This window comes from Bombina bombina, chromosome 10 (assembly GCF_027579735.1).
Source record: "Bombina bombina isolate aBomBom1 chromosome 10, aBomBom1.pri, whole genome shotgun sequence".
In the NCBI taxonomy this organism is placed as follows: Eukaryota; Metazoa; Chordata; class Amphibia; order Anura; family Bombinatoridae; genus Bombina; species Bombina bombina.
In genome coordinates this window covers 96,360,387-96,380,600 of record NC_069508.1, presented here as the reverse complement: position 1 = coordinate 96,380,600, position 20,214 = coordinate 96,360,387, and the positions used below count along the sequence as shown (strand labels likewise).

Genomic DNA, 20,214 nt, shown 5'->3' with positions numbered 1-20,214 from the left:
GGATTAATATTTCTATGTAATTATCTGTATTTTGTAAATCATGAACCAAAGCATAGTACATGGAACATTTAATGCTTATCATGTGTGTATCGCTTGCTGATTGTTCTCTATATTTATACTCAAATCAACATGTGCTATCCATGTTCTGAAGCACAAAAGTGTAGACTAATAAGCTTTGAGATTCTACTATTAAACAAATAAAATAAATATTTATAATTAGAGGAGTACATTATAAGGTTTATTCAAATTGAATGCTCCATCATAATCATGATCATCAAATCTTTGGGTAATATACATTTACTGATGTATGAATGAGTAAATGGACTTACCATCATCCTGCTCATGCAGGGCTGGACTAGTGCCGGATCCCTCAGGGCTTGTCAAAGTAACTTCAACTATTAATGATATAAATATGAATTATGTCACACAATTTGTACGTATTATTTAAAAATACCTATTTTTCATGAATAAAATCATGTTGAAAATTATTGATTTAATTTCATGATGTATGATCAGTAAAGGGTTTTTAACATGCTTTATGTGTAGCCTGTCCATTTCACTAAGACAAAGTAAACAAGTCTAAATAATATCTACCAAAATGTGAAGACTAGACCACTACCTTTATTAATAGCAAAAAATAATAAAAAGTCTACGAGTCAAATAACAAGCCAGGAGTCAAAACCAGAGCTGGTAGTCAGACGAGCCTAGTCAGGAGCCAAAGCCAGAAACAAGGAAAACAGCAGAGTCAGGAACAAGCCAGGGATCAGGAACCAGGAAGGACGTCATGCAGTCAGGTAATACACAGGAACTTCACTCAAACAGGTCTGAGACAACGCAAAAGCAAAGCAAATGAACAGAGGCCCTTTAAATAATAAGTGATGACATCACAATTCTGAGACTGCATCCTGTCTCACACGGATGATGCACACCAGTCTGGCCATAAAAGGAAGTGCAGGAAATGAGCAGCATCCCTCACAATGCACCATAGTCAGCAAGAGAGGTGAGAAAAATAGCTGCCAGCAGAACATGGCAAACAAAACAGGGTAAAAACCCTGACAGGAAGCAGGGATGATCCAGTAAGCTATAGACCAGTTAGTCTGACATCTATAGTGGGGAAGATATTTGAAGGGATTATAAGGGATTTTATTGATGAGCACATTCGTGTAAACAAGATTATGAGTTCAAATCAGCATGGTTTTATGAGAAATAGATTATGTCAAACTAATCTAATTAGATTCTATGAGGAAGTAAGAAAAAATATAGATAAAGGAGAATCAGTTGACGTGATATACTTAGATTTTGCAAAGGCATTTGATACAGCGCCACATGAGAGATTAATGCACAAAATGAAGGGACTGGGAATAGCTGAAAATCACCTAGATTACAAGTTTTGCATTTGTGTGTTAACGCTGAAAAATGGCCATTTCAGCGTTAAAACAGTAACGGAGCCAATATGAGTCTTATCTGTAATGCAACATCAGTCCCGCACTAAAAAAATGACGTTTTTGTGTGAGATTTCCACAGCGCTGCCATTACAAGTTTTGCGGTGAGGCTAAAATGCTTGCATTACAGCCTATACTGACACAATCCGTTCCGCCATCTGAGACCAGTAGTTATGAGTCTAGCGCAACAAAACTGTTACAGAAAACTCATAACTAAAATGTTACAAAGTGCACTAACACCCATAAACTACCTATTAACCCCTAAACCGCTGCCCTCCCGCATTGCAATCACTATATCAAAGTTATTAACCCCTTAATCTGCCTCACCCGACATCGCCACCACTAATAAAATGTATTAACCCCTATTCTGCTGCTCCCCTCCATCGCCGCCACTAAATAAAGTTATTAACCCCTTAACCTCTGGCCTCCCACATCACTGCCACTAAATAAACCTATTAACCCCTAAACCGACAGCCCCCCACATCGCCAAAAACTAAATTAAAGAGACACTGAACCCAAATTTTTTCTTTTGTGATTCAGATAGTGCATGCAATTTTAAGCAACTTTCTAATTTACTCCTATTATCAATTTTTCTTCATTGTCTTGCTATCTTTATTTGAAAAAGAAGGCATCTAAGCTTTTTTTTTTGGTTCAGAACTGTGGACAGCACTTTTTTATTGGTGGATGAATTTATCCACCAATCAGCAAGAACAACCCAGCTTGTTCACCAAAAATGGGCCGGCATCTAAACTTACATTATTGCATTCAAATAAAGATACCAAGAGAACGAAGAACTTTTGATAATAGGAGTAAATTAGAAGGTTGCTTAAAATTGGTTGCTCTATCTGAATCACAAATAACATTTTTTGGGTTCGGTGTACCTTTAAACTATTAACCACTAAACCTAACAAACCCCTAACTTTAAATTAAAATTACAAGATCCCTATCTTAAAATAAATAAAAACTTACCTGTGAAATTAAAAAAACCTAAGTTTAAACTATAAATTAAACTAACATTACTATTATACTAAAATTAAAATAACTATCAATTAAATAAATTAAATTACTCATTAAAAAAACCTAACACTACTAAAAAAATGGAAATCTTAAATCTACAGTTACAAAAAATAAAAAATACTAAATTACAAAAAATAAAAAAATACTAAATTATGAAAAATAACAAACAAAATTATCCAAAATAAAAACAATTACATCTAATCTAATAGCCCTATCAAAATAAAAAGACCCCCTAAAAAAACGAACCCTAGCCTACAATAAACTACCAATAGCCCTTAAAAGGGCTTTTTGTAGGGCATTGCCCTATAGAAATCAACTCTTTTCCTGAAAAAAATACAAAGACAGTAAAACCCACCACCCAAACAACCCCTCAAAATAAAAAACCTAACTCTAAAAAAACCTAAGCTACCCATTGCCCTGAAAAGGGTATTTGTATGGACATTGCCCTTAAAAGAGCATTCAGCTCTTTTTCTTTCCCTGAAAAGGGCATTTAGCTCTTTTAAGAAAAAACCCACCCCAAAAAAGTTTAAAAAAACCTAACACTATCCCCCGAAGATTCACTTACATCCATCCAGGCGGCGTCTTCTATCTATATCCAGGCAGCGTCTTCTATCTTCATCCCGGCGGAGAGGAGCGGTTCCATCCTGAAGACATCCGGCATGGAGCATCCTTTTTGTCGCCGCCGTATACTGAATCTTCAATGCAAGGGAGCCTTTTCAAAATGGCATTCCTTGCATTCCTAATGGCTGATTTGATTTTTTAAATTCAAATAAGCCAATAGGATGAGAGCTACTGAAATCCTATTGGCTGTTCAAATCAGCCAAAAGGATGAGAGATACTATTATTCTATTGGCTGATTTGAATATCCAATAGACGCCGTCTGGATGGATGAAGACCTCGCCGCCTGGATGGATGAAGACTTCACCGCCAGGATGGATGAAAACTTTGCCATCTGGATGAAGTCTTCGCCGCCTGGATGAAGACTTCGCCGCCTGGATGTCCAGACTTTAGAAACTGTGTGGATCTTCAGAGGTTAGTGTTAGGTTTTTTTAAACTTTTTTTTGGGTGTTTTTTTTTTTAGATTAGGGTTTGGGCTTTTCTTAAAAGAGCTAAATGCCATTTTCATGGCAAGACAAAGAGCTGAATGCCCTTTTAAGGGCTATTCCCATACAAATGCCCTTTTCAGGGCAATGGGTAGCTTAGGTTTTTTTTTAGTTAGGTTTTTTATTTTGGGGGTTAGTTGGGTGGTGGGTTTTACTGTAGAGTTAGTCTTTGTATTTTTTTCAGAAAAATAGCTGATTTCTTTTAGGGCAATGCCCTACAAAAGGCCCTTTTAAGGGCTATTGGTAGTTTATTGTAGGCTAGGTTTTTTTTTTATTTTGGGGTCTTTTTTATTTTGATAGGGCTATTAGATTAGGTGTAATTGTTTTTATTTTAGATAATTTCGTTTGTTATTTTACGTAATTTAGTATTTTTTTTATTTTTTGTTATTTAGTATTTTTAATTTTTTGTAACTGTAGATTTACATTTTTTTAGTAGTGTTAGGTTTTTAATTTAATTTATTTAATTGATAGTTATTTTAATTTTAGTATAATAGTAATGTTGGTTTAATTAATAGTTTAAACGTAGGTTTTTTTAATTTCACAGGTAAGTTTTTATTTATTTTAAGATAGGGATCTTGTAATTTTAATTTAAAGTTAGGGGGTTGTTAGGTTTAGGGGTTAATAGTTTAATTTAGTTTTTGGTGATGTGGGGGGCTGACAGTTTAGGGTTTGATAGGTTTATTTAGTAGCAGTGATGTTTGAGGTCAGAGGTTTAGGGGTTAATAACTTTTAGTGATGTCGGGGAGCAGTGGAATAGGGGTTAATATCTTTATTGTAGTATGGGCGATGTTGAGGTGAGGGAGAATAGGGGTTAATAACTTTATTATAGTGGTATCGATATCAGGAGCAGGAGATTAGGGGTTAATATGTTTATGTAGGTGCGGCGATGTCATGGGGTAGCAGATTAGGGGTGTTTAGACGTGGGGTTTATGTTAGGGTGTTAGGTTTAAACAACTTTTATTTCCCCATAGACATAAATGGGGTTGCGTTACAGAGATTTTCATTTAGGTTTTTTTCTAGCACCTTCTCCCCATTGATGTCTATAGGGAAAGCGTGCACGAGCATGTCAAAGCAGAGCTTGTATTTTGTGCGATATGGAGCCCATCGCAACCATATTGCATGCACAAGGTGGCTTTTCCAAAAAAATGTAATGGCAATGCTATGGAGGGTGAAATAACACTATATATAACACTTTGCTCTATAGCGCAAAAAAACCTCGTAATCTAGGTGAATGTTAGCTCATGGATAAATAACTGGATAAAAGATAGGGAGCAATGAGTAGTAGTGAATGGATCATACTCAGATTGGAAAAAGGTAATCAGTGGAGTCCCCCAGGGATCAGTACTGGGCTTTGTTCTTTTAAAAAAAAAATATAAATGACTTGGAGCAAGGATTAAATAGTGAAATCTCTATTTTTGCAGATGATACTAAATTAAGAAAGGTCATTAGGTCAGAACAGGATGAATTTTAATTACAAAGGGATCTGCAAAAATTAGAAGTATGGGCAGGTAAATGGAAAATGAGATTTAATACTGGAAAATGTAAGGTTCTACATTTTGGAAGTAAAAATAAGCAGGCAACGTATTATTTAAATGGGACAAGTCTTAGCCAAACAGAGGAGGAAAGTGATTTGGGAGTAGCAATAGATAAAGATGGGTGCACAATGCAGGGCAGCGGCTACAAAGCCTAATAAGATACTAGCATGTATTAAAAGAGGCATTGATTCAAGGATGGAAAGCATAATTCTGTCACTATATAAATCCTTGGTAAGGCCTCACCTTGAGTATGGAGTGCAGTTCTGGGGACCGATCGCAAAAAAAGATATTGCATAAGTAGAAAAAGTTCAGAGAAGGGCCACAAAGCTAATAAGGGGAATGGAGAATTTAAGCAATGAGGAGAGGCTAGCCAAACTGGGACTGTTTTCTTTAGAAAAAATGCGCTTGAGAGGTGACATGATTACTTTATATAAATATATTTAAGGCCCATATACAGAGATGGCAGAAGATCTGTTTATTCCAAGAAAATTGTTTGTGACAAGAGGTCACAATTTAAGCCTAGAGGAAAGGATATTTTATCTCCTGCAACGGAAACGTTTTTTTACTGTAAGAGCAATAAAATTGTGGAACTCATTACCAAAGGAGGTAGTGAATGCCAATACCCTAGATACATTTAAAAATTGTTTGGATACATTTCTGTCTAGAAACAAAATTAATGTATATGATTGCTAGTATCCATTGGGTCATCTTTTTAGTGGGATTATTTAAGTTTAACTGGAGCTTTTTGTAAGTATTTTAGATTTGTATAGGTTGAACTCGATGGACTTAGGTTTTTTTTCAACCTCATATACTAAGTTACTATGTTAGACATCAGATTCTTATCATAATCATCTATGGAACAATTCAAAATATCGATTGCTCCCTGTTTCTAAATCAATCCAGACAGACAATTAACACTTTGAATAACAACTGGTGAAAACTATAGGATAATACATGTGGGACATATAGATAACTTTGTGCAATGAACAGTAATGTTGTTGTTGACACAACACATATTGATCACAATGCAAGACATAAGATATATTTTTTATTATTATTATTATTATTATCGGTTATTTGTAGAGCGCCAACAGATTCCGCAGCTCTATTAACAAAGGGGGAGTACAACAAAACAATTATAGGGTAGAGGGCCCTGCCAATAGTTGCACTGTTGTAGTCAGCTCTTAAGAAGGTGATCTACAAACAGCTGGACTATTAGGCTTACATGCTAAGAGGGTTCAGGGGATTGCAGTGGAGGAGAGGAACTGGTATTAGGAAAGGTTAGCGTAGGTTGTATATATTTAAAAATATGGCATCATGGTGCTTTTAGTATAAGCTTATACTGTATATAAATGTAATCCTAGAGGGAAAGATGTTATTTAAATCACAATATTGTTTTATCAAAACAGTAAAATGGGTAAGAAAGATATATTGTATCTTGATATAAATACAATATCAATATTTGAGACTGTCCCTCTAAAGGAATAGTCTTTTCCATATGTTAATGTAATGTTTCGGATAGAGCAGGCAATTTCCTCCTATTATCATGAAAATTTAATTCTATTTTATCTTAATTAGAAGACTAAAAAATGTAAGCATATGAGATGTGCCTTTTTATATTCAGCACCTGTGTACCTATTTGTGATTGTAGTCTAAATGTAGCCAACAACTGTTAAGCACTACCGAGGTGCTGAATACAAAATGGCAAAACCCCTAAGATTACATTCAAATAAAGATATCAAGATTATAAAGATCATGATTATAAAGAATATCTTAGAATACAAATACATTCTGATTTTGAATAGAATGTAATTCTATATAAGAATCATGATTTTTCATTTCAAATACACTTTACATTTAATTAGAGGATCCATGTTCATATAGATCAATGTGAATGTGAAGAGTAAGAGTGAAGTATAATTAGACATTCCAGGCTGTGACAACCCCGAGGTTGAGGATCCAGCACCATCATCAATATCTGTAAAATATTCAATAAAGATTGGATATCATTAGTAAAAATCATAACCTTGACACGAACAATCATACATGTTTAAATATTACGACAAGGTAAAATACATTCTTAATTATGCATGCGAGTTCAGTTTTTGTCAAAAATATGTATAAATGAGCATAGATGATTTCCTAGTTTGTATTTGCCATTAAGTGATAACTTAATCACAACTATTATAAAAATGGTATACATGTTTATGAATGATTGATATTTACGATTTAATAAAATTATTTTAATTTCTGTTTGATCCATTTATCAAGGCCCTATCTAACTAGAAGGTAGAATGAATGACCCCATGTGTTCAATTGACAGTGAATCAAAGAATACTATATTTTTATTCCAATTATTATTTTGATTTCTATATTTTACCTCCAATGGAATAAGCTTAAAAACACTTGTGTATTTATGTTGCTATCAGGAATTGTAACCTAATCCTAGGTTGTCTCGCATGTTATTTTATTATAATTTGAAGTGTGCCTCTTATGTTAAAGGGACAGTTTATTCAGAATCCAACGTTCATTAATTGGAAGTTCACTTGTAACATAAATTTGTGTTTGATCTCTTGTTATATTTTGTTGACAGATAAAACAAATGCTGATCATATGCTATTATCAATATCCTTGAAATGGATATATTCTTTCAATTGCACTTTTTAACAGCTAGGGGGCATAAGTTAAGGTGTGCCATTCAGATGACATTGTGACCATGCCCATGTATTCACAAGGGAGAGGGCACTGATTGTCTAAATGCAAGCCTGTACAAAAGAAATAATTAAGGGGTCAGTCTGCAATGGCTTAGATACAATCTAATCACAAATTTCATAAATATTTACAAAAAAAATAGATTTTATAAATAAAACAGTATTTAGAAATAAAGTGATCATGTATGTTATTAAATATTAATATTTGTTAGGTGACTGTCCCTTTGAGTCATTTTATGTATTCTTGCATTGATATAAATTGTTAGACATTTATCTGTGATTATTTTTCGATTTATTTTTCGATAGTATAGATCCTTTCTCTTTAAATCTTGGAACTCATGATACTGTATTTGTAACATTTATCAAAATTATTGTATACATTTGAACAACATGTCTAAAGTAATGCCACTGCAACAGCAAAATCATGTTTACATCTCAGAGCATTTATTTTATCAATGAGCATTGCGTAATAATTAAAAGTGTTTTTGCGCATCCGTGATTATGATTTTATTGGGATCTAGTAGTGTGTGGATTATGTTTTCTAACTTTAAAAAAAAAAATTAACCATTTTGTGTATTACGATATTCGAATATACATGTAAGCCATAATCATCACAATTATGACAAATCATGAGTTGAACTATCTTGCTTTGCATGTAATGAGTCTACCTCATATATTAGTTTCACCTTTTAAGTTGCATTAGTGAAATAAATTAACTTTTGCACAATATTCTAATTTTTCGAGTTTCACCTGTAATGATTGTAAAAGTTTAATCATGCAAATTAATATTTCAACGTTATGTATGAATCGATATTTAATGGATAAAATGGCGTAGGATTGGGAGTTCACGGAGGCGCACTTCCGTTATATCTCTGTGAAGCATAATCATGATTTCGCAATAAAGATCATTATTCCTATATGATGTTTGATGAATCTAAATTCAAATGTATACCATCCGAATTAACTTCTGTTGTGAATTCTATATATGTTGAAAATATGACTGTATACACATTGCTTAAATATATACTCAATATTAAAATATTATATGAGGTCTGATCTTTACCTGGTTCACCCTCTGTCCCATTTTCTCCCAGGTCACCGATTGGAGGTGGACTGGCCTTCGGGTCAGGAGTTCGAGGGCCATCAGCTGGGGGCTGGGAGGGGGGCAAGGACACGGGGGCTGCAAATGTGTGGGGGAAACAGAGATTGAGGAGCATGCATAAAGTCTCCTAATGAGGTTTGAGGACAAGTTTCCGTGTGGGTGGGATCCTCACCTCTCCGACGGGCACAAGTCCACTCCCTCATGAGGAAGATTTTATTCTGCAGTGCAACCTCATATCCCCGAATCTCTTGCACATTTGCCCCGGTGTCCTCTGGATGTCTGCCACCACATTAACTGTGATTGCTCTTTTTACAGGCCCAGTCGTTGACCTCCTCCAAGCCCCATAGAGCTGCGGATAAAACTCCTCGACCGTATACACCAGTGCAGCACTTTCCTCTCTAGTGAACCTGGGAGTAGACATATTGCCCAACAGGCTTTAGAGAACTCACAAAAATGGCTACATGTAATGGACTTTTATATGGGGAAGTAAACCTGAGATACACCATGGGACATGGTATCTGTACATCTGATAAAATAATGTAATTTTGATATCATGTCTGTGAGTCAAGTCATGTTTGTGTGATGAACTATGATTGGCTGTTACTTAATGGTTGATGTATTCATATCTTTGTAACTTCCATACACATACCTTCTAGGGGTGCTATCACTACATTTGGCATGTAGACTTTTATTTAGAATTTATGGGAATGTAATGCATATGTGACGCATATATAATGTACATAATCCGTAAAATATTAAGCTATTTGGTTGAAAGTTGAAATATATTTGATTTAATTTCATGATAATAAATATAATCCAGTCACATTATTAAATGTTTATTAAACATTTGAAAGTTTAATATTGATCAATAGATATGTAACATTGTTCAATTTTGAAATAAATATGATGATGATATTGTTGAATCCAGAATGTTAATATTGTATGTATTCCTTGTTTCTTAAATAAATATTGTGATTCATTTTCAAGTATTATATTATTTTTTAATTAATTTACAATCCCAATTTAATTAATTTACAATCCCAATAATGCACATTGATTGTGTGCTAAGTAACAGTGTGTGAAATTCTATTTGAATTTTCATAAATGCGAATCTCGTACTGAAAGATACGCTTACCACGCTCTATTTCAATAATGGTGAAATATTTAAAATAGACGTTACTTTGATAAATTAAAGGGACATTTTTAAAAATAAATGTTATAATTATTGACCAGATCTCAAATAGAGCATGTATTTCTATTACATATTCACATAAACTTCATTTAAACATTTCATTACCATGGTGTATTTAATTTTAATGAGCAGATATGCAATACTGTGAAGTATCTGAAGACATCTGGCTAACCTTTGCAACTATGCATTGTTGGCCACCCACAAATCGACAGAAAGCTCCCAGTAATGCTTTGCTGCTCATAAGCTGATGTAGATCGTTTTTTGAACTTAGGATACCAAGAGAATGAACTAAATGTGATTATCGAGGGAAAATTTTATTTTAAAATAACATTTGCTCTGTTGGAATCATGGAAGATTAACTTTGGGTTGCATGTCCCTTTCACTACAAATGAAATATACAAAACACAGTAGTATCCAGCACAGGAACCCAGGAAGCAGGAGACCGGCGCAAGTAACTGCCAACTTGCTAGCAATAATATGAAGAACAAACAAGGTGGTCTCCTTGCAAAAAATTCCTTATTTTATTGTGTACAAAAGGAACAGGAACAAACAAAGTCACAATGTTTCGGGGCCGTGCCCCTTAATCACATGATTAAAGGGCATGGCCCCGAAACGTCGTGACTTTGTTTGTTCCTGTTCCTTTTGTACACAATAAAATAAGGAATTTTTTGCAAGGAGACCACCTTGTTTGTTCTTCATATTACTACAAATGAAATTGCCATCACAAGCTATTAACAACAACAACCAAATAGTTAACATATTTACTTTTAGAATATTGTTCTTATCATTGATAAATGCATGTAATACACACTAGTCTAATAGTAAATATGCAATGGTTATGTTTTAAGATAATAAGATTTAGATGCAGTCATGTCTAAATATAATAATAACTTTAAATAGATAAGTCTAGACACCGTCAAAATGTATATACATTTAAAGGGACAGTCTACAACAAATAGATATTTACTTTAATACCCATTCCACATTTTGGAATACTGGACCCTGTTATATGAATATATTTGACCTGTGTTAGGACCTTGTATGTAAGCCGATGTAAACTGGCCACTTATCTCCGTCCTTTGATGGAGCTTTTTAATTAATCAGTACAGACTCTTAAAGAAACAGTATACTATACTATAATATTTTGGTCCCTTAATGTATTTCAAATTATTTTTTTTATCAGCTGATGAGTATAAAATGTATGAAATTCATTTTTTACGGTTTTGAAGCCACAACCAAATAAAATGTTTGGAGCTTGCAGATATAATCTGATCTCATAAATTTATCACATTGTGTACATATACATGCTTTTTTAATCTTATATTTGTCTGTAAACCAATCACCAATACTTTAAATTTAACATTATATTACCTTATCTCTTGTATACCCCACTGGGAGTGTAATTTATTATGATGGCTGTATTTACACAGCTTGGCCTTAAGGCCAAAAACCTTATGAATATGTGGAGATACCACAGTTTAAATCAACTATTTAAAAATGCAAAATAAGGGTAATGGAAATATTTGTAAACAATTTTATACACTCCAGCAAGTAAAGTGGATAATTGTGAACAAATTGAAGTAGAAAAAAATATGAATTAACTGTACCTTCAAATGACTCCACTAGAGTTAACACTCATCAATATGGCATACAATAACTAGCTCTGTCTAAATGTGAAAATAAACTTAGCTATCATATTTCATTTAAAGATAATTTAATCTACCTATGTTATCTTGCAACTAACGCTGACATAATAACCAAGCTATATTTATTTTAAGAATATATTTAAATTAAAAAAAATGTGAATGATAGATATTAGAATGGGAATAGAAAATTATGCTAGACTGTCACTTTAATCTAGAAAGTTCACCCTACACATTTCTTAAAAGTGACATAACAAAAGTTATGTAGAAAACATATAATAATATGTACATATATTATTTAAAATTCTAAATTATACTGCATAACCTCACAATTAGCCCTTAATTAACATTTTCTTATTTGTACTTCTCTAAATCACACAACTAAAAATCCTTATATGGCTGTATTTAACTCCACCTTCACTTTGTTAAAATACAAGACTTTAACACTCATTATCTGCTGGAGCTGTGTTGATATTTTAAAGTAATTTAAAAAAAAAAAAGTTTTCTGTATTGTATATAATAGCAGGCATGTGCTTGTAAAATAGATCATTTAAAGGGACACTCAATAAAAATTAAACTTTCATAATTCACATAGAGCATTACATTTTAAACAACTTTCTAATTTACTTCCATTTAAAAAAATGTGCACAATATTTTTATATTTAAACTTTTTGAGTCCCTAGGTCCTACTGAGCATGTGCAAGAATAAGTGTGTATGCATTTGTGAATGGCTGATGGCTGTCACATGGTACGTGTATGCATTTGTGATTGGCTGATGGCTGTCACATGGTACAGGGGGAGTGGAAAAAGACATAACTTTTAAAATTGTCAGAAAAAAAATCTACTACTCCTTTGAAGTTCAGACTAAGTGCTATTGCATTGTCTTGTTATCTTGCATTGTCTTGTTATCTTGCATTTGTTGATTATGCAAATCTACTGTGTTGACTGGTCCTTTAACAACCAGTCATGGGACTATTCTTTTCTTTCCATGTCTTTCTAATATTAGAAGGATGTGTTTGTTAGTGTCTTACTTGGATGGATATATATATATATATATATATATATATATATATATATATATATATATATATATATATATATATATATAATTTTAAAATATGTCTTTAAATAAATAAATATATATTATGTAAAGATATTTATTAAAAACAAAATAAAAAAAATAACAATAACTACAAATTCTTTTGGGAATTCAGCAAACTTGAAAATCTGTAAGAAAAAAAAGAAAATAAATAATTAGAATAAGAAAGCAAGTATGTTATTTCATAAAACATTAATTCATTTTTTATCTGTGCTTATAATAATTCTAAAGTCATCTTCTGTCTATGCTCTAATCTTTAGTGTTTGTTCTGATATTAAAGCCAGGTTCAGACCAGATATCTATATATACATAATTTGAAATTAATCACATTAAATTGGCTAATCAAGAGTTGACTTACTGTACATATTAACATTTAAATTTAGGAAAATGAATGTCTAATATCCAATTTTGTGCAAATATTCCTAATTATTCAATTGTATGAGGGACATAATTGAATGTGATATTTCCTGTCCCTTCAAAAACTAAAATACGTAAATGTCACCTGCTATGAAATGATTTCAGATTAAATGTATCCATTTATCTGTATGATCGGTCACAATCTAAGTCCTATCTAACACAAAGTAGGGTGAATGTATGTGAAATAAATATTAATAATATAGGACATGGTGAAAACTAATTGTTAGACACATTAAATATATTAATCAATAATTGCCCCATTATTCCTCCTATGATTTTTACCAATAGCATGCATTGTGCAAACTAACCAGATGTATGATCTTTAAAAGTCGGTTTGATTCCAAATATCATTTTATCTGCATTTTGTGTCACATTCATCACTTTCAAAATAGAAGATTGTGAAATACCATCTAAAAGAAATGAGATTAAACATAAGTGTTTCCCATAGGATGTATCCTGCATCCCAAAGTCTTGTTACAGACATTGTGTACACTTACCATGTGAAGGTGTTTTTATATGTTGTAGAGGTCAGCACAGTTGAAAGACAATGCCACAGACATGATCACATTGGTATTCTTCACTTTCAGTCTGTAGATGAAGTAAATCTCTCTAATAAAAAATAAAATGTAAACCAAATATCTAAAAGTGGTACATAGTTCTGCATCCCTCCCCCTAACACTAACTATTTCCTAAATGTTTCTTAGCAATAACTTACTAAGCATATGTAGCCTCTTTTGTGTTATGTTATGATAATCAAGTGTGAAGCTGAGTCAAATACATTGTGCATACTCAAGCTCTGATGTATGACTTTGTCAATTCAATGTGCTTCAGAGTATCCCTTTATCTGCTATCTGTCAAATTCTTCCCTTTGAGACTATCTAAAATCTTATAATGTCTAAAATGAATACTACATGTAAACTAATTATGTGCCATATGATGGATCTGTGGCTAAAATTCCCCCCCCCCCATTCTTGGTCCATACATTGTGTATACTTACCATCTGATATTGTCTCAAAAAATCAGGTGGTGAAGTCATCACAGAAGGCAATGCCAGAGACATATGATGTATAATTTACCTATTATTATAAGATATATATTAGATTTTGTTATAGCAATTTCTTGAACAATCCTAACATGTTTGCACGATTCTACTTTCATTGTACTAAATGTGTCACATTTTCACAATGCTACTATATAACTTATAGTATTTACATTCTGAAGTGGCGGTTAATGATGTTGTCTCTGACATTGACCGCCTCATCCTGGAATGGGGGCACCTAGATGTTCTGTAGCTTCCCAGCCTACTGAGCTATGTTATGAAGGACGCTGCAGGCTATAATGATCTTCGCCACTTTACTAGGGCTGTATTGGAGGGCTCCTCCAGACCTATCCAAGCATCTAAAGTGCATTTTGAGGAGCCCAAACATCCTTTCCACTACAGCCCTAGTTTGCCTGTGAACCTGATTGTTGCGCTTCTGTGCCTCGTTGGTGGGGTTACGGAGAAGCGTAATGAGACAATTCCGGCTCATGTAACCCGAATCACCTATAAATAATTATTATGAAATGTCAATATTACAAATATCTGATAAATAATAAAATGAAAAAAGACATTTAAAGAAAGAAAAAGAAAATGATACAATGCATTTATTTATATGAAAATCTCATAAACTCAATGAAATTAAAATGAGGGTTAAATGTTTACATAACCTAGCTAAAATGTCTATGTAATAAACTTTAATAGCTCTGCTAGTGATTTTGAAAGACTCTGTAAAATCAGCAAACTGCTAAATTGTTGTCTACGTCATTTATGACATTTGCTGAAAGAGACAAAAAAATGGTTAAAGCGCATCCTCTGGGGGGTAGTTATCAATGTGTCTACTTTCCTGCCTTCGGCGGCCCAATACGCCTGCCTAAGTTCGCCTAACTTCGCCGCCGCGGACCTGAAAATTTTTGCCTAAGTTATCAAATAAAGCTGTCAAAAAGCTGCGGGGCGATGAGCAGCGGACTGTGAGAGTTATCACTCATCCGATCTCACTGCTCTTCAGCTTTTTCCCAGCTTTATTGCTAGCCTGTCACTAAGCACTCACACTAAACTGCACTGTTCTACCCCCTATACCGGCGCCCCCGGAGCCTCCCGCAACTAAATAAAGTTACTAACCCCTAAACCGCCGCTCCTAGACCCCGCCGCAACTCTGATAAATGTATTAACCCCTAAACCACCGCTCCCGGACACCGCTGCCACCTACATTATACCTAGTAACCCCTATCCTGCCCCCCCTATACAGTCGCCCTCTATAATAAAATTATTAACCCCTATCCTGCTGATCCCGCACCTCGCCGCAACTAAATAAATAGTTTAACCCCTAAACCGCCGCTCCCTGAACCCGCCGCAACCTATATTAAACCTATTAACCCCTATCCTGCCCCCCCTACACCGTCGTCACCTATAATAAATTTATCAACCCCTATCCTGCCCCCCCTACACCGTCGCCACCTATATTAAATTTATTAACCCCTATCCTGCCCCCCACTACACCGCCGCCACTGTAATAAAATTATTAACCCCTAAACCTAAGTCTAACACTAATCCTAACCCCCCCTAACTTAAATATTAATTAAATAAATCTAAATAATATTTCTCTTATTAACTAAGTTAATCCTATTTAAAACTAAATACTTACCTGTAAAATAAACCCTAATATAGCTACAATATAAATAATAATTATATTGTAGCTATCTTAGGATTTATTTTTATTTTACAGGTAACTTTCAATTTATTTTAACTAGGTACAATAGCTATTAAATAGTTATTAACTATTTAATAGCTTACCTAGCTAAAATAAAGAGAAATGTAGCTGTAAACTAAAAACTAATCTATGTTACAATTACACCTAACACTACACTATACTTTAATAAATTATTCCTATTTAAAACTAAATACTTACCTGTAAAATAAACCCTAAGATAGCTACAATATAATTAATAATTATATTGTAGCTATCTTAGGATTTATTTTTATTTTACAGGTAACTTTGTATTTATTTTAGCTAGTTAGAATAGTTATTAAATAGTTATTAACTATTTAATAACTACCTAGCTAAAAGAAATACAAAATTACCTGTAAAATAAATCCTAACCTAAGTTACAATTAAACCTAACACTATACTATCATTAAATAAATTAAATAAACTACCTACAAATAACTACAATTAAATACAATTACATAAACTAACTAAAGTACAAAAAATAAAAAAAGCTGTTACAAAAAATAAAAAAAAATAAGTTACAAACATTTTAAAAATATTACAACAATTTTAAGCTACTTACACCTAATCTAAGCCCCCTAATAAAATAACAAACCCCCCCCAAAATAAAAAAATGCCCTACCCTATTCTAAATTAAAAAAAGTTCAAAGCTCTTTTACCTTACCAGCCCTTAAAAGGGCCATTTGTGGGGCTTGCCCCAAAGAAAACTGCTCTTTTGCCTGTAAAAGAAAAATACAACCCCCCCAACATTAAAACTTACCACCCACATACCCCTAATCTAACCCAAACCCCCCTTACAAAAACCTAACACTAATCCCCTGAAGATCATCCTACCTTGAGTCGTCTTCACTCAGCCGAGCAGCGATGGAACCGAAGTGGACATCCGGAGCGGAAGAAGTTAATCCTCCAAGCGGCGCTGAAGAAATCTTCCATCCGATGAAGTGATCCTCCAAGCGGCGCTGAAGAAGTCTTCGATCCGGGCGATGTCATCTTCCAAGAGGCGCTGAAGAAGTCTTCTATCCGGGCAATGTCATCTTCCAAGCCGGGTCTTGAATCTTCATCCCGCCGACGCGGAACATCCTTAAGGTAGGAAAAATCTGATTGGCTGATTGAATCAGCCAATCAGATTCAAGTTCAATCCAATTGGCTGATCCAATCAGCCAATCAGATTGAGCTTGCATTCTATTGGCTGGTCGGAACAGCCAATAGAATATGAGCTCAATCTGATTGGCTGATTGGATCAGCCAATCAGATTGAACTTGAATCTGATTGGCTGATTCAATCAGATTTTTCCTACCTTAATTCCGATTGGCTGATAGAATCCTATCAGCCAATCGGAATTGAAGGGACGCCATCTTGGATGATGTCCCTTAAAGGAGCCTTTATTCGTCGGTAGTCCGTCGGTAAAGAAGGATGTTCCGCGTCGGCGGGATGAAGATTCAAGACCCGGCTTGGAAGATGACATTGCCCGGATAGAAGACTTCTTCAGCGCCTCTTGGAAGATGACATCGCCCGGATCGAAGACTTCTTCAGCGCCGCTTGGAGGATCACTTCATCGGATGGAAGATTTCTTCAGCGCCGCTTGGAGAATTAACTTCTTCCGCTCCGGATGTCCACTTCGGTTCCATCGCTGCTCGGCTGAGTGAAGACGACTGAAGGTAGGATGATCTTCAGGGGATTAGTGTTAGGTTTTTGTAAGGGGGGTTTGGGTTAGATTAGGGGTATGTGGGTGGTGGGTTTTAATGTTGGGGGGGGGTTGTATTTTTCTTTTACAGGCAAAAGAGCAGTTTTCTTTGGGGCAAGCCCCACAAATGGCCCTTTTAAGGGCTGGTAAGGTAAAAGAGCTTTGAACTTTTTTAATTTAGAATAGGTAATTTTGTATTTCTTTTAGCTAGGTAGTTATTAAATAGTTAATAACTATTTAATAACTATTCTAACTAGCTAAAATAAATACAAAGTTACCTGTAAAATAAAAATAAATCCTAAGATAGCTACAATATAATTATTAATTATATTGTAGCTATCTTAGGGTTTATTTTACAGGTAAGTATTTAGTTTTAAATAGGAATAATTTATTAAAGTATAGTGTAGTGTTAGGTGTAATTGTAACTTAGATTAGTTTTTAGTTTACAGGTACATTTCTCTTTATTTTAGCTAGGTAAGCTATTAAATAGTTAATAACTATTTAATAGCTATTGTACCTAGTTAAAATAAATTGAAAGTTACCTGTAAAATAAAAATAAATCCTAAGATAGCTACAATATAATTATTATTTATATTGTAGCTATATTAGGGTTTATTTTACAGGTAAGTATTTAGTTTTAAATAGGATTAACTTAGTTAATAAGAGAAATATTATTTAGATTTATTTAATTAATATTTAAGTTAGGGGGGTGTTAGGGTTAGTGTTAGACTTAGGTTTAGGGGTTGATAATTTTATTACAGTGGCGGCGGTGTAGTGGGGGGCAGGATAGGGGTTAATAAATTTAATATAGGTGGCTACGGTGTAGGGGGGGCAGGATAGGGGTTAATAAATTTAATATAGGTGGCGACGGTGTAGGAGGGGCAGGATAGGGGTTAATAAATTTAATATAGGTTGCGGCGGGTTCAGGGAGTGGCGGTTTAGGGGTTAAGACATTTATTATAGTTGTGGTGGGCTCCGGGAGCGGTGGTTTAGGGGTTAATATGTATAGAGTAGCTTGCGGTGGGCTCCGGGAGCGGTGGTTTAGGGGTTAAACACTTTATTTAGTTGCGGCGGTGTAGGGGGGGACAGAGTAGTGGTGTTTAGACTTGGGGTACATGTTAGGGTGTTAGGTGCAGACAGCTCCCATAGGAATCAATGGGATGTCTGTCAGCAGCGAACTTGTACTTTCGCTATGGTCAGACTCCCATTGATTCCTATGGGATCCGCCGCCTCCAGGGGTGGCGGTTTGAAAACCAGGTACACTGGGCCGTAAAAGTGCCGAGCGTACCTGCTAGTTTTTTGATAACTAGCAAAAGTAGTCAGATTGTGCCGCATGTGCCAATTGTGTGCGGAACATCTGGAGTGACGTAAGAATCGATCTGTGTCGGACTGAGTCTGGCGGATCGAAGTTTGCGTCACAAAATTCTACTTTTGCCAGTCTCTAGCCTTTGATAACTAAGGCGAATCAGCCTCGCCACAAATACGCTGCAGAATTCCAGCGTATTTGAGGTTGACGGCTTGATAACTACCCCCCTATATCTCCACATTTTAGCTATGACATGCTACATATCTGTTTGGAGCTAAAACTAGACATTTGCTGAAAGAGACAAATAAATGGTTAAAGCACATCTTATATTTGCACATTTGAGCTATGACCTGCTACATATCTGTTTGGAGCTAAAACTAGACAGTTGGTGAAAGAAAGAAAGAAATGGTTAAAACGCATCCTATATCTGCACATTTGAGCTATGACCTGCTACATATCTGTTTGGAGCTAAAACTAGACATTTGCTGAAAGAGACAAACAAATGTTTAAAGCACATCCTATATCTGCACATTTGAGCTATGACCTGCTACATATCTGTTTTGAGCTAAAACTAGACATTTGCTGAAAGAGACAAATAAATGGTTAAAGCCCATCCTAAATCTGCACATTTTGCACATTACACAAACACAACTGTTTGAGAACATTACAGTGGCAATTGTCTAAATTCTGAACCATGCTGTGCACAAGTACTCACCAACGAGCCACCCGTGGGGAAACTGTCCTCAAACTGTTGCCAGAGTGAGGACTGCCTGAGGATACGGGCATCATTACTTGCCCCCTGAAATTCGCAAACACATTCATAATATGGGTGCAATCTATTGCTCCTAAAACATTCAGCATTTCAGCTATTCCATAGAATTCCCTCTTGAGTTGCCTCCAATCATCCTCATTTTGTGTGAATCCTATGAAAAGCCTACAAATTCTTGTCATGGCATTCAGGAACCTTTAAAAAACCACAGAGAAGGTCCCCTAAGACAACCCAGATATGTGCCCCTCTACGGATTGAAAGCTTCCGGACGCCAGGACATGTATACAGCAAAGCATCTTGGACATGCCAGGGATTGCAGTGTGCATACGTCTGTGTGGCTCCAGATATGGTACATCATAAAGGTTCAATAGCTGCTGTCTATTGAGCCTATATTTGTCAAAAACCTCGGCATTGCTCATGTTATCCAAG

The 20,214-nt window shown here is 34.7% G+C and overlaps 1 protein-coding gene across 5 annotated transcripts in view; it reads right to left on the bottom strand.

The window, feature by feature from the left end:
• LOC128640824 (vitellogenin-A2) overlaps positions 1-20,214 on the bottom strand; it is a 67,735-nt gene that overhangs the window by 14,875 nt on the left and 32,646 nt on the right. Inside the window, exons 11-17 of one of the 5 annotated variants that reach the window (XR_008399396.1) lie at positions 14,474-14,804; positions 14,259-14,337; positions 13,759-13,870; positions 13,570-13,671; positions 12,940-12,972; positions 6,953-7,075; positions 330-395 (exon numbers count right to left, since the gene is read on the bottom strand). The exons of 1 other annotated variant lie outside the window; for it this stretch is intronic. The gene's annotated coding sequence lies outside the window, so the exon portion shown is untranslated. 3 more of the 5 variants (XR_008399397.1, XR_008399398.1, XM_053693249.1) reach the window with 3 other exon arrangements.